This window comes from Gadus chalcogrammus, chromosome 8 (genome assembly GCF_026213295.1).
Source record: "Gadus chalcogrammus isolate NIFS_2021 chromosome 8, NIFS_Gcha_1.0, whole genome shotgun sequence".
NCBI classification, from domain to species: Eukaryota; Metazoa; Chordata; class Actinopteri; order Gadiformes; family Gadidae; genus Gadus; species Gadus chalcogrammus.
This window is the reverse complement of record NC_079419.1, coordinates 27,622,976-27,635,682: the sequence shown is the minus strand read 5'-3', so window position 1 is coordinate 27,635,682 and position 12,707 is coordinate 27,622,976.

Here is a 12,707-nt window from a genome sequence, read left to right as displayed (position 1 = left end):
TTTTGACCTTACATTGTTGATTTCGCTCAAAACTAATGTATTCCACTTCCAAATGGTTTAGTATGGCCCAATAACCCTTTGGTAAGCTTAGTAACACGTTTGAATTGAATTGACAGAGATATCAACATTTCTTGTTTTATGCCTGCAAAATGCTTTTCAGAGCGCTAGAATCACTTTTTCGACCAACAACGTATGTTTTTGACCTTACATTGTTGATTTCGCTCAAAAACGAATGTATACCACTTCCAAATGGTTAGTATGGCCCAATAACCCTTTGGTAGGCTTAGTAACACGGTTGAATTGAAATTGTCAGAGATATCACATTTCTTGTTTTTATGCCTGCAAAATGCTTTTCAGAGCGCTAGAATCACTTTTCGACCAACAGTGTTTTTGACCGTACATTGTTGATTTCGCTCAAAACTAATGTATTCCACTTCCAAATGGTTTAGTATGGCCCAATAACCCTTTGGTAAGCTTAGTAACACGTTTGAATTTAAATTGACAGAGATATCAACATTTCTTGTTTTTATGCCTGCAAAATGCTTTTCAGAGCGCTAGAATCACTTTTCCGAACAACAACGTGTTTTTGACCTACATTGTTGATTTCGCTCAAAACTAATGTATTCCACTTCCAAATGGTTTAGTATTGCCCAATAACCCTTTGGTAAGCTTAGTAACACGTTTGAATTGAAATTGACAGAGATATCAACATTTCTTGTTTTTATGCCTGCAAAATGCTTTTCAGAGCGCTAGAATCACTTTTCGACCAACAACGTGTTTTGACCTTACATTGTTGATTTCGCTCAAAACGAATGTATACCACTTCCAAATGGTTTAGTATGGCCCAATAACCCTTTGGTGAAGCTTAGTAACACGTTTGAATTGAAATTGACAGAGATATCAACATTTCTTGTTTTCATGCCTGCAAAATGCTTTTCAGAGCGCTAGATAACTTTCGAACCGACAACGTGTTTTTGACCGTACATTGTTGATTTCGCTCAAAACGAATGTATTCCACTTCCAAATGGTTTAGTATGGCCCAATAACCCTTTGGTAAGCTTAGTAACACGTTTGAATTGAAATTGACAGAGATATCAACATTTCTTGTTTTTATGCCTGCAAAATGCTTTTCAGAGCGCTAGAATCACTTTTCGACCAACAACGTGTTTTTGACCTTACATTGTTGATTTCGCTCAAAACGAATGTATACCACTTCCAAATGGTTTAGTATGGCCCAATAACCTTTGGTAAGCTTAGTAAACACGTTTGAATTGAAATTGACAGAGATATCTACATTTCTTGTTTTTATGCCTGCAAAATGCTTTTCAGAGCGCTAGAATCACTTTTCGACCAACAACGTGTTTTTGACCGTACATTGTTGATTTCGCTCAAAACCGAATGTATGCCACTTCCAAATGGTTTAGTATGGCCCAATAACCCTTTGTAAGCTTAGTAACACGTTTGAATTAAATTGAAAGATATCAACATTTCTTGTTTTTATGCCTGCAAAATGCTTTCAGAGCGCTAGAATCACTTTTCGAACCAACAACGTGTTTTTGAGCCTTACATTGTTGATTTCGCTCAAAACTAATGTAGGCTTCCACTTCCAAATGGTTTAGTATGGCCCAATACCCTTGGTAAGCTTAGTAACACGTTTGAATTGAAATTGACAGAGATATCAACATTTCTTATTTTATGCCTGCAAAATGCTTTTCAGAGCGCTAGAATCACTTTTCGACCAACAACGTGTTTTTGACCTTACATTGTTGATTTCGCTCAAAACGAATGTATTCCACTTCCAAATGGTTTAGTATGGCCCAATAACCCTTTGGTAGCTTAGTAACACGTTTGAATTGAAATTGACAGAGATATCAACATTTCTTGTTTTTATGCCTGCAAAATGCTTTTCAGAGCGCTAGAATCACTTTTCGACCAACAACGTGTTTTTGACCTTACATTGTTGATTTCGCTCAAAACGAATGTATTCCACTTCCAAATGGTTTAGTATGGCCCAATAACCCTTTGGTAAGCTTAGTAACACGTTTGAATTGAAATTGACAGAGATATCAACATTTCTTGTTTTATGCCTGCAAAATGCTTTTCAGAGCGCTAGAATCACTTTTCGACCAACAACGTGTTTTTGACCTTACATTGTTGATTTCGCTCAAAACGAATGTATTCCACTTCCAAATGGTTTAGTATGGCCCAATAACCCTTTGGTAAGCTTAGTAACACCATTTGAATTGAAATTGACAGAGATATCAACATTTCTTGTTTTATGCCTGCAAAATGCTTTTCAGAGCGCTAGAATCACTTTTCGAACCACAACTGTGTTTTTGACCGTACATTGTTGATTTCGCTCAAAACGAATGTAATCCACTTCCAAATGGTTTAGTATGGCCCAATAACCCTTTGGTAAGCTTAGTAACACGTTTGAATTGAAATTGACAGAGATATCAACATTTCTTGTTTTTATGCCTGCAAAATGCTTTTCAGAGGCGCTAGAATCACTTTTCGACCAACAACGTGTTTTTGACCTTACATTGTTGATTTCGCTCAAAACGAATGTATACCACTTCCAAATGGTTTAGTATGGCCCAATAACCCTTTGGTAAGCTTAGTAACACGGTTGAATTGAAATTGATCAGAGATATCAACATTTCTTGTTTTCATGCCTGCAAAATGCTTTTCAGAGCGCTAGAATCACTTTTCGACCAACAACGTGTTTTTGACCGTACATTGTTGATTTCGCTCAAAACGAATGTATTCCACTTCCAAATGGTTTAGTATGGCCCAATAACCCTTTGGTAAGCTTAGTAACACGTTTGAATTGAAATTGACAGAGATATCAACATTTCTTGTTTTATGCCTGCAAAATGCTTTTCAGAGCGCTAGAATCACTTTTCGACCAACAACGTGTTTTTGACCTTACATTGTTGATTTCGCTCAAAACGAATGTATACCACTTCCAAATGGTTTAGTATGGCCCAATAACCCTTTGGTAAGCTTAGTAACACGTTTGAATTGAAATTGACAGAGATATCAACATTTCTTGTTTTATGCCTGCAAAATGCTTTTCAGAGCGCTAGAATCACTTTTCGACCAACAACGTGTTTTTGACCGTACATTGTTGATTTCGCTCAAAACTAATGTATTCCACTTCCAAATGGTTTAGTATGGCCCAATAACCCTTTGGTAAGCTTAGTAACACGTTTGAATTGAAATTGACAGAGATATCAACATTTCTTGTTTTTATGCCTGCAAAATGCTTTTCAGAGCGCTAGAATCACTTTCGACCAACAACGTGTTTTTGACCTTACATTGTTGATTTCGCTCAAAACGAATGTATACCACTTCCCAATGGTTTAGTATGGCCCAATAACCCTTTGGTAAGCTTAGTAACACGTTTGAATTGAAATTGACAGAGATATCAACATTTCTTGTTTTTATGCTGCAAAATGCTTTTCAGAGCGCTAGAATCACTTTTCGACCAACAACGTGTTTTTGACCTTACATTGTTGATTTCGCTCAAAACGAATGTATACCACTTCCAAATGGTTTAGTATGGCCCAATAACCCTTTAGTAAGGCTTAGTAACACGTTTGAATTTGAAATTGACAGAGATATCAACATTTCTTGTTTTTATGCCTGCAAAATGCTTTCAGAGCGCTAAGAATCACTTTTCGACCAACAACGTGTTTTTGACCTTACATTGTTGATTTCGCTCAAAACGAATGTATTCCACTTTCCAAATGGTTTAGTATGGCCCAATAACCCTTTGGTAAGCTTAGTAACACGTTTGAATTTAAAATTGACAGAGATATCAACATTTCTTGTTTTTATGCCTGCAAAATGCTTTTCAGAGCGCTAGAATCACTTTTCGACCAACAACGTGTTTTTGACCTTACATTGTTGATTTCGCTCAAAACGAATGTATACCACTTCCAATGGTTTAGTATGGCCCAATAACCCTTTAGGGAGCTTAGTACACGGTTGAATTGAAATTGTCAGAGATATCAACATTTCTTGTTTTCATGCCTGTAAAATGCTTTTCAGAGCGCTAGAATCACTTTTCGACCACAACGGGTTTTTGACCGTACATTGTTGATTTCGCTCAAAACTAATGTATTCCACTTCCAAATGGTTTAGTATGGCCCAATAACCCTTTGGTAAGCTTAGTAACACGTTTGAATTGAAATTGACAGAGATATCAACATCTCTTGTTTTTATGCCTGCAAATGCTTTTCAGAGCGCTAGAATCACTTTTCGACCAACAACAGTGTTTTGGACCTTACATTGTTGATTTCGCTCAAAACGAATGTAATCCACTTCCAAATGGTTTAGTATGGCCCAATAACCCTTTGGTAAGCTTAGTAACACGTTTGAATTGAAATTGCAGAGAATCACATTTCTTGTTTTCATGCTGTAAAAAATGCTTTTCAGAGCGCTAGAATCACTTTTCGACCGACAACGTGTTTTTGACCTTACATTGTTGATTTCGCTCAAAACGAATGTATTCCTCACTCCAAATGGTTTAGTATGGCCCAATAACCCTTTGTGAAGCTTAGTAACACGGTTTGAATTGAAATTGATCAGAGATATCAACATTCTTGTTTTAATGCCTGCTAAATGCTTTTCAGAGCGCTAGAATCACTTTTCGACCGACAACGTGTTTTTGACCTTACATTGTTGATTTCGCTCAAAACTAATGTATTCCACTTCCAAATGGTTTAGTATGGCCCAATAACCCTTTGGTAAGCTTAGTAACACGTTGAATTGAAATTGACAGAGATATCAACATTTCTTGTTTCATGCCTGCAAAATGCTTTCAGAGCGCTAGAATCACTTTCGACCAACAACGTGTTTTGACCTTACATTGTTGATTTCGCTCAAAACTAATGTAGCTATCCACTTCCAATGGTTTAGTATGGCCCAATAACCCTTTGGTAAGCTTAGTAACACGTTTTGAATTGAAATTGACAGAGATATCAACATTTCTTGTTTTTATGCCTGCAAAATGCTTTTCAGAGCGCTAGAATCACTTTTCAACCAACAATGTGTTTTGCACCGTACATTGTTGATTGTCGCTCAAAACGAATGTATCCACTTCCAAATGGTTTAGTATGGCCCAATAACCTTTGGTAAGCTTAGTAACACGTTTGAATTGAAATTGCCAGAGATATCAACAGTTCTTGTTTTATGCCTGCAAAATGCTTTTCAGAGCGCTAGAATCACTTTTCGACCACAACGTTTTTGACCTGACATTGTGATTTCGCTCAAACGAATGTATTCCACGTCCAAATGGTTAGTATGGCCCAATAACCCTTTAGTAGCGTAGTAACACGGTTGAAATTGAAATTGATCAGGAGGATATCAACATTTCTTGTTTTATATCCTGCAAAATGCTTTTCAGAGCGCTAGAATCACTTTTCGAGCCAACAACGTGTGTGTGACCTTACATTGTTGATTTCGCTCAAAACTAATGTATTCCACTTCCCAATGGTTTAGTATGGCCCAATAACCCTTTGTAAGCTTAGTAACACGTTTGAATTGAAATTGACAGAGATATCAACATTTCTTGTTTTTAATGCCTGCAAAATGCTTTTCAGAGCGCTAGAATCACTTTTCGACCAACAACGTGTTTTGACCTTACATTGTTGATTTCGCTCAAAACGAATGTATACCACTTCCAAATGGTTTAGTATGGCCCAATAACCCTTTGTAAGCTTAGTACACCTTTGAATGAAATTGACAGAGATATCAACATTTCTTATTTTATGACTGCAAAATGCTTTTCAGAGCGCTAGAATCACTTTTCAACCAACAATGTGTTTTGTGGACCGGTAATTGTTGATTTCGCTCAAAACTAATGTATACCACTTCCAAATGGTTTTAGTATGGCCAATAACCCTTTGGTAAGGCTTAGTAACACGGTTTGAATTTAAATTGACACATATCAACATTTCTTGTTTTTATGCCGCAAAATGCTTTTCAGGAGCGCTAGACCAACAACTGTGTTTTTGACCTTACAGTGTTGATTTCGCTCAAAAACTAATGTAGGCCTATACCACTTCCAATGGTTTAGTATTGCCCAATAACCCTTTGGTAAGCTTAGTAACACGTTTGAATTGAATTGACAGAGATATCAACATTTCTTGTTTTTTATGGCCTCAAAATGCCTTTTCAGAGCGCTAGAATCACTTTCGACCAACACGTGTTTTTGACCTTACATTGTTGATTTCGCTCAAAACGAATGTATACCACTTCCAAATGGTTTAGTATGGCCCAATAACCCTTTGGTAAGCTTAGTAACACCTTTGAATTGAAATTGACAGAGATATCAACATTTCTTGTTTTTATGCCTGCAAAATGCTTTTCAGAGCGCTAGAATCACTTTTCAACCAACAATGTGTTTTTCACCGTACATTGTTGATTTCGCTCAAAACGAATGTATTCCACTTCCAAATGGTTTAGAATGGCCCAATAACCCTTTGGTAAGCTTAGTAACACGTTTGAATTTAAATTGACAGAGATATCAACATTTCTTGTTTTTATGAGCGCAAAATGCTTTTCAGAGCGCTAAAATCACTTTTCGACCAACAACGTGTTTTTGACCTTACATTGTTGATTTCGCTCAAAACGAATGTATACCACTTCCAAATGGTTTAGTATGGCCCAATAACCCTTTTAGTGAGCTTAGTAACACGGTTGAATTGAAATTGTCAGAGATATCAACATTTCTTGTTTTCATGCCTGTAAAATGCTTTTCAGAGCGCTAGAATAACTTTTCGACCGACAACGTGTTTTTTGACCGTACATTGTTGATTTCGCTCAAAACGAATGTATTCCACTTCCAAATGGTTTAGTATGGCCCAATAACCCTTTGGTAAGCTTAGTAACACGTTTGAATTGAAATTGACAGAGATATCAACATTTCTTGTTTTTATGCCTGCAAAATGCTTTTCAGAGCGCTAGAATCACTTTTCGACCAACAACATGTTTTGGACCTTACATTGTTGATTTCGCTCAAAACTAGTGTAGGCCTATGCCACTTCCAAATGGTTTAGTATGGCCCAATAACCCTTTGGTAAGCTTAGTAACACGTTTGAATTGAAATTGACAGAGATATCAACATTTCTTGTTTTTATGCCTGCAAAATGCTTTTCAGAGCGCTAGAATCACTTTTCAGTAAATGGGAAAAGGACCCTTCCTAGAGGTAAGGGCGCAATGCAGTCTGCCTGACAGAACAAATGTCACAAATACATAGGGGTATTCGGAACAATATCCCTCAAAGAGACACAATGTAAAGAAGCATCCGTTCTGGAGGTGGTTCGTGAAGCATCTAATCCAGTGGGAATCGCAGTTTATATAGTAGGTGGGCGGAATGGTAAATATAGTCATTGTTGCATTATACATTGAGTACCGCTTGTCGCCACACGAGTGCAGTGTCTACCCATTAATGAGCGCCACACGAGTGCAGTGTCTACCCATTAATTGAGCGCCGTCACGTTTGATTGCCTGTCACGGCCAAACGGTTTTGAATTTGAGAAAGCTGTTTAACACATTTGTTCAACTTGTTCTGAAGATCATATATGCAAAGTTTTATGAAGATTGGACATTATTTGTGGCCTTTGGAAATTTACAACTGATTTTGACAATTTTCAACAAGGTGGCCAAGTTCTGAGGTTGTAATGAAAAATAATTTGTAAGCTATATGGGGAGGTCTGACAGTATCATCAGACATTGAAAATAGGTTTGAAATTTACTCATGTGAAGAGAGAGGAGTTAAAACACGTCTTCATTAATTATAGCGCCCCCAAGAGGTCAATGGTCACCATTCACTCAATTCATGGTCACCATACACTCAATTCATTGTGTGTCCCCATGATGATGTTATGGGTCTATGTATCAAGTTTGGTTATGATATGTCAAAGGGCTGCAGAGATATTGGCGTGTTTCCGGTTTGGCGGCTTCGCGGTCGAATATCATTGGCTGTCGCGGACTTTTCTGCAAGAAATAATATACTCCCTATACGGGGAGGTCTAATAGTATCACCAGACATTAATAATACGTTTGAAATGTACTCATGTGAAGAGAGAGGAGTCAAAACACATCGACATTAATAACAGCGCCCCCTAGAGGTCAAAGGTCACCAAATTCAATCAGTGTAACCTTTATGGGGTCATGGGTCTATGTACCAAGGTTGGTTATGATATGTCAAAGGGCTGCTGAGATATGGGCTTACATCCGGTTTGGCGGCTACGCCGCCAAATTTCATTGGCTGTAGCGGGCAAACGGTTTTGAATTTGACAAATATATTCGATGTTTTCTATCAAACATGGCCAGAAGATCATGTTTGCCAAGTTTCGAGATGATTGGACATGATTTGTGATAGAAGTAGCATTTTGAAGGTTTTTGACATATACCAAGATGGCGGAAAATCCATCATGGCGCAAAATGACGTCAGAGGGTGTGTTGAACTCGGCTTGGACCAAGGAATCCAAAGATACCTGGTTTGTGAATATTGGATGAATGGGTCAAAAGTTATAAACATGAATGCATGTGCAACTTTGACCTGTTGGTGGCGCTAGAGCTGTTGGGCTAGCGACCTGACATTGGCTTACTGGGCTAATGGGGCTGTCCTGAACCAGTGTGCCAAATTTCACAACTTTTCATCAAGCGGTTCTATGGGCTGCCATTGACTTCCACGTAGGTAAAATAATAATAATAAGAATTCATACAATAACAATAGGTTGTCTCGCAACTTTGTTGCTTGACACCCAATAATAATGAATATAGCTGCAAGCAGCAATGTGGGTGTCAAGCATAAAGGGACTCGGTAGGATAATTCTGCCGGATGGACGTAATCGGCCAGGGGGCTACATGACGACCGTCTCGGAAGTCGGCAATACCGACAGCCGGTGGGATGGGCATTATGTGGTAAAATGACCCCACCTAGAGGAAAGGGCGCAATACAGTCTGCCTGACAGAACAAATGTCACAAATACATAGGGGTATTCGGAACAATATCCCTAAAAGAGACACCATGTAAACAAGCATCCCTTCTGGAGGTGGTTCGTGAAGCATCTGATCCAGTGGGAATTGCAGTTTATATTTTAAGTGGGCGGAATGGTAAATATAGTCATTGTTGCATTATACATTAAGTACCGCTTATCGCCACACGAGTGCAGTGTCTACCCATTAATGAGCGCCGTCAAGTTTGATTGCCTGTCACGGCCAAACGGTTTTGAATTTGAGAAAGCTGTTTAACACATTAGTTCAGCTTGGTCTGAAGATCATATATGCAGAGTTTCATGAAGATTGGACATAATTTGTGGCCTGTGGGAATTTACAACTGATTTTGACAACTTTCAACATGGCGGCCAAGTTCTGATGTTGCAATGAGAAATAATTTATAAGCTATATGAGTAGGTCTGACAGTATCATCAGACATTGAAAATAAGTTTTAAATGTACTCATGTGAAGAGAGAGGAGTCAAAACACATCGACATTAATAACAGCGCCACCTAGAGGTCAAGGGTCACCAAATTCATTCAGTGTCACCGTGATGCGGTCATGGGTCTCTCTACCAAGGTTGGTTATGATAGGTCAAAGGGCTTCTGAGATATGGGCTTACTTCCGGTTTGGCAACTTGGCGGTTAAATTTGATTGGCTTTAGCGGACAAACGGTTTTGAATTTGACAAATCTATTCGATGTTTTTTATCAAGCATGGCCAGAAGATCATGTGTGCCAAGATTCGAGATGATTGGACAAGATTTGTGATAGAAGTAGCATTTTGAAGGTTTTTGACATAAACCAAGATGGCGGAAATATACGTCATGGCACAATGACGTCATAGGGTGTGTTGAACTGGGCTTGGTTCAAGGAATCCAATGATACCTGGTTTGTGAATATTGGTCGAATAGGTCGAAATTTATGAACATGAATGCATGCCCAACTTTGACCTGTTGGTGGCGCTAGAGCTGTTGGGCTAGCGACCTGAGATTGGCTTAATGGGCTAATGGGGCTGTCCTGAACCAGTGTGCCAAATTTCACAACTTTCGCCAAGCGGTTCTATGGGCTACCATTGACTCCAATGGCAGCATAATAATAATAATAAGAATTCGTACAATAACAATAGGTTGTCTCGCAACATAGTTGCTTGACACCCAAATATAGCAGCGAGCAGCAATGTGGGTGTCAAGCATAATGGGACTCGGTAGGCTAATTCTGCCCGATGGACGCAATCGGCCAGGGGGCTACATGACGACCGCCTCGGAAATCGGCAATACCGACAGGCGGTGGGATGAGTAAATGGGAAAAGGACCCCACCTAGAGGTAAGGGCGCAATACAGTCTGCCTGACAGAACAAATGTCACAAATACATAGGGGTATTCGGAACAATATCCCTAAAAGAGACACAATGTAAAGAAGCATCCGTTCTGGAGGTGGTTCGTGAAGCATCTAATCCAGTGGGAATTGCAGTTTATATAGTAGGTGGGCGGAATGGTAAATATAGTCATTGTTGCATTATACATTAAGTACCGCTTGTCGCCACACGAGTGCAGTGTCTACCCATTAATGAGCGCCACACGAGTGCAGTGTCTACCCATTAATGAGCAACGTCAAGTTTGATTGGCTGTCACGGCCAAACGGTTTTGAATTTGAGAAAGCTGTTTAATGCATTTGTTCAACTTGGTCTAAAGATCATATTTGCCAAGTTTCATGAAGATTGGACATAATTTGTGGCCTGTGGAAATTTAAAACTGATTTTGACAACTTTCAACATGGCGGCCAAGTTCTGATGTTGCAATGAGAAATAATTCATAGGCGATATGGGGAGGTCCGACAGCAGGGGCGGCGCCAAACGGTTGCTTGCCGTTGCTATAGCAACTCCAAGCAATTACTCAGAAACCCCAGAGCAACCCCTGATTTTTTGTCAAACTCAAACAACATATTTGAAATAATGCCATTTTCCGTAAAATGGTATTAAATAAGTTCAACTAAACCTATGGCCGAATGCGGTACCCGTCACCATACCGACCATTCCTGTCATATGAATCACCAGATTAAGTGCATAATCAGTGAGTAGCGTCAACATTTCAGGGCCGTGACTGGACTGTCGTTCAAATGAACACGAGTCAGCCTGGGACTCTCCTCTCCTCCCCTCCCCCTCACCGTGCCCAGTTCCCGAGCGTTGGGCATGCGCACACTCTGTAAGTGACATGAACAGATTAAAAAAAAACACATACACACAATTAACACAAACTATCCCAAGCAATATGTACAATATTAATTAATTATTATTTAATGTACATGAAACAATAATTTCATTAATAGCATAGTCTTACGAAAAATAAATAACATTTCAAATATGCGGACATCTCGCGGCGAGATTATCAATCAGAGATGTTCGTTGCCGGCTCGTTGGCGCTTAAAAAATATGGACAAGTTTTTACTATTTCGAAAGAAATCAAGTTCAACCACGACTCGCGATGGCGAGGCTGAGGATGGGCTCGTTAATAGCCAGACTTGTGTTGGACTTGGCAGTTGTTCGGAGGGGGGTTATGCTGAGGTCAAGAAACGGAAGAAAATATTGTAGCCTACACAGTTCTGAATTAGCAATACAATGTTATCACATGCTTGCTAGCAATGTTGGTGTGTTAAACCGTATGGATTAAAGTGGAATATTGCAAGAAGTCCTGTGATCAAGACATCGATTTAAGGTAGGCCGTTTGGTTATTAAGTTTGCCCGTCGCAGCATATTGACTTGGGGCCCATGTGATTTTGTTTTGAAGTAGAACTAGATTATAGGTTTGGCTCATGCCAAAGGATGGGTTTATCGTAGCCTGGTATGATCCGCCCTTAATAGAAGTATTATGAAGTATAATAGTATCAACAATAATAGCAACTATTGTATTAATGTTCCACATAGGCCTACATTTGAGACGTATCGCGCAACTAATGTGAATGCTTTGGAATGTACCGTGGCGACGGTGGGTCTGAGATGTGCAATTCACCACTATTGACAGGACAGCTAACCTTGTAGTTGGGGGACTGCTGACGGGCTGTTGATTGAACTATGTTGTTTGTTATCGTGTGGCCGGAGTGCCACCTGGACTAGCAGTGAATGTGTACATGCCGCTGGGCTATTTTCATGTTGGCCTTCTTAAAGATCTTCCTCTATATTGTTCTATGTCTTTACGTCCCACGTCTGTGCGTGTGTGAGGGAGAGGGAGAAAGATAGCGCACGTTGAACTGTCAAATGATACGATCACACTCAATCACAGTGGTGCGATTAGTCTGTGTTGTTACTGTACTGTAAACTTGCCTCGTACGGGACCGCAACCACCCCAACCCGTGCCGAAAATGTCTTCCCGGCCGTGTCTCTGCCAAATTCAGGTGTTTTGATCAAGGTTTTTTTTTTTGACCAGCAACCTCTTGAATTCATACAGCAACTGTTAAGCAACTGCAACAAATTATTTCTGGCGCCGCCACTGTCCGACAGTATCATCCGACATTGAAAATAAGCTTGAAATGTACTCATGTGAAGAGAGGGGAGTTAAAACACGTCTTCATTAATTATAGCGCCCTCTAGAGGTCAATGGTCACCAAATTCATTGAGTGTCCCCATGATGATGTTATGGGTCTATATATCAAGTTTGGTTATGATATGTCAAAGGGCTGCAGAGATATTGGCGTGTTT